Source organism: Diabrotica virgifera, chromosome 9, assembly GCF_917563875.1.
Source record: "Diabrotica virgifera virgifera chromosome 9, PGI_DIABVI_V3a".
Classification (NCBI taxonomy): Eukaryota; Metazoa; Arthropoda; class Insecta; order Coleoptera; family Chrysomelidae; genus Diabrotica; species Diabrotica virgifera.
In genome coordinates, this window is record NC_065451.1 from 133,173,311 (window position 1) to 133,176,848 (window position 3,538).

Sequence of the window (3,538 nt, forward strand, 5' to 3'; positions counted from 1 at the left end):
GATTGCCTAATCTAAATTTCCATGACGAAAAGTTCGTAGATGTTATTTGCGGATACAAACTCACGGTTGAATTCGCGCCATTTAAACTTTGGACTGCCATTTTTTTTGCGGTCACTCACAACACTGCCGGTCGGTATAAACAGCAACAATAAAAAACTTTACTTCTTATTGAATGTACTCTTGGCATGTAAAACTGGAGTCAATAACCTTTTGGAGAAGGAAGCTTGCCGAGTACTTATTAATTAGGTATATTTACTGGCAGATATAATTCATATGCAACACTTCGTGACAACCATTTTATTAGACTACTTCTACTGTCAATTTTGCCAACCTGATTTCATGTTTTTGGGGATCAGGATAGAAAACATTTGAATAAACGAGCAATTGCTCAATTATTTAAATACAAGATTACAATATTATAATACAAAAATATAAGATTTTAAAATTCAAAATCGTAATTAATTACATAGACTTAAAACTAAAACTACCATAGACAAAAAAGAAACGAAACAAAAACCATGTCACGATTTAAAATCAATTAAACTAAATTACACGTAGCATATCAAAAAAATCACGTGGAAGGTATTAATTGCACTTTAAAAATACTTACCCAAACCACGTAGGTAAAATGAGTCTGCTGTCAGAGTACAGGTGTTTTATTTAAAAAACTGTTTTTGTGCAGTACTTTAAAACTATTTTACGTATCCTTATCAAACTTGACTGAAAGTGTAAAGGTGCTGTAAATCCTACGAAATTGTTCAATAAGGATACGTTAAATATGTTTAGGGTACTGGCACAAATAGTTTTCACAATATTTCACACCCTGTAACTCAGACAGGTGATAGATTTTATCTAGGCGATTTGGGTTAAATCTTCATTTATACTAAGCTCATGATTCTGTAGTTGAAATACTACCACTGAATCACCCGTTTTCTTACCCAAGACATGATCGCATCTGCTTTATCAGCATTATGACGATCATGTCTGGTGTGGTATTAATCCATTAAAGGCTAGCGTTCTACTTATAGAACACTAAAAATGTTATTTTCTTTTCAACCATTCAAATTTGTTTAAATTTTAAGGAAAATTTATCCTGTATATTTTATGATGTAGTAAACTGAATAATATCTTTTGTTTGATTACATTACAAACACCTATAAACTTCTTGACCTCATCTAGATTTACATATTAAAAAAATCATTTCGGCTTTTTTTTATTTCTCAATAGGTTATTATTGTTGAGGAGTGTTTATTACGTCCAATAGTCATAAATAAGTCTCGTTAAAATACATTGTTGAATGGTCACTATAAAGTTTGTTTTACTGTCCCATAAATAAGACGCTGGTACCAGTGGATCTAGGCATTGCCTTAGCGGGGAACTTCCAATGAAACACCAACCAAAAGTCATAAAAAAAGGAAAACACAAACTATATAAAAGACATAAATAATAACTTATATACATTAAGTTCCTTCATTTTTCTAACTAGCGTGTTTATTGGGTTGAATTTGTATGTCTGTGTTTCAACAAATTTTTTCTTTAATTTTGGACCTTGTTAGGGGGGAATTTCCCCTTTTTCCTCCCCATAGACCCGCCACTGGCTGGTACTTAGCGATATCAAAATATGTAACACTTTAGTATTGAATTGTATCTAAATATGTGGTGAAATCGTGGGAGTTTTTTAAATGCCACATTTGTTTATTGTGATGTGCATAAAAAGTTTTGTATTTAATCATATTTGGCGGAAATATAAATTTTGGACTTTGTCGAGGTAGTGGATTTTGTTATATTTTGACTTTTATGCTTGACCTTAGGATTAAGAGTAATACCTGATATGATATTTTGAAAATTTATTTACCTGCAGACTAATTCATTTACGAAATTGTGGAACAGGAACAATGCAACAGGAACCTTGCGGAAAAATAGATTAGCGAAGTGTATGTGATATACACAATACGGAAACTCTTGATAAAGAAGCTCGTGGATCGGATGACTTTAGATTTGATGTAAATGAAGAAATACTTTTTGTAAAATGAAACGATAATAGTGTGTTACTGTAGCATCTAATTTTGACAATATAGAACCTTTTATACAAGCTAGTAGATGGGATCGCAAGCTCAAAGAAAAATATTTAATTTCTCAACCACAACTGTTAAAAAGTTATAATAGCTACGTGAGAGGCGTGAATCAACACGACTGGTTTGTTGGAAAATATGCCAACAAAATCAGAGCTAAGAGATGGTATTGGCCAATATTCACTCGACTGATTGATGTGGCACTAATAAATTCATGGCTTCTCTACAAACGAGTCACTGGGTGTTTTTTGATAATTTATTTACTAGCAGAGATTTTTTGGCTCGTATGAATAAAAATGAGCATGTAGTTTATACTCCAAATGTTAGAGTATGTACATTTTCCTTCAATTTTCATTCGAGTGATAAGAATAAAAATCAGAAGCAGATGCTCGGCTTGTACATAATAGCGTTGATTGATAAATATACAAATATAAATACTCCATATTTATTAATCAACAATAATAGTACCTACTCAAGCCGAGTATCTACTTCTGATTTTTATTCTTTCCACGTGGAGTATGTAGTATAAACAATATGCTAATTTTTATTCATACAAGCCGTTAATTTGTTTGCAAAATGTGGATACAACAGGAACCTTGCGCAAAAATAGATTATTGAAGTGTCCTATAAAAGATATGACACGCCTTAGTAAAGGAGCTCGTGGTTCACATGATCTTGAATTTGATATATTTTTTTTTATTTTGTGGCTTTAGCACTTACCTATTCAGCCAGATACATGTTGATATTCAATACCAATAAAAAATGCTATTAAAACTAATACAAATTACTAATACATATTAACCCGGCACCTGCCACGTGGGGTGCTGCCAGCACCCCATAACACATTTTCATCAAATATTTGGTATTTCAAGTTTGTTAACCGTGCTGTGCGTCATAGTAGCTTTCTATAATATTATATAGCATAGATCTGTTTGCGTTTGAAGTGGTTATTAGTATCATTCTGAACTTGTGGCTCGAAAGTCGAATCGGGGTGTCATTATCTGGCAGTTTCAGTTTTAAATTTTTTTGTTGTTTTTGATAAACATGTCAGATTTACATTTTTTATTGTAATAACTGATTTAAATTATTAATATAGTCTCTATACTCAATAAATCTTAATTTTTTTTAGATATTTTACTTCACTTCATTTATTATGAGTTGGTACTTGCTTTTTTGCTTATAACACCTTTTTAATTTTATTTTTTAACATTTATAATATATTAGTAGCTAATAAGTTAATAAAACATGTTTTTTTATATACTTGTGTAACTCAACACATTATTTTGTTTATAAACAAGTAGATCACAGAAAATTTAAAGGGGTGCTGTGAGCACCCCACGTGGCAGTTGACGCCTTTCAAAGCCACGTGGCGGGTGCCGGGTTAATATTCTAACATAATTATTATACAGTGCTAGTCAAAAGTCCGTACCCCCTCGTATCTTTTGAACGATTATACCTATAATAGT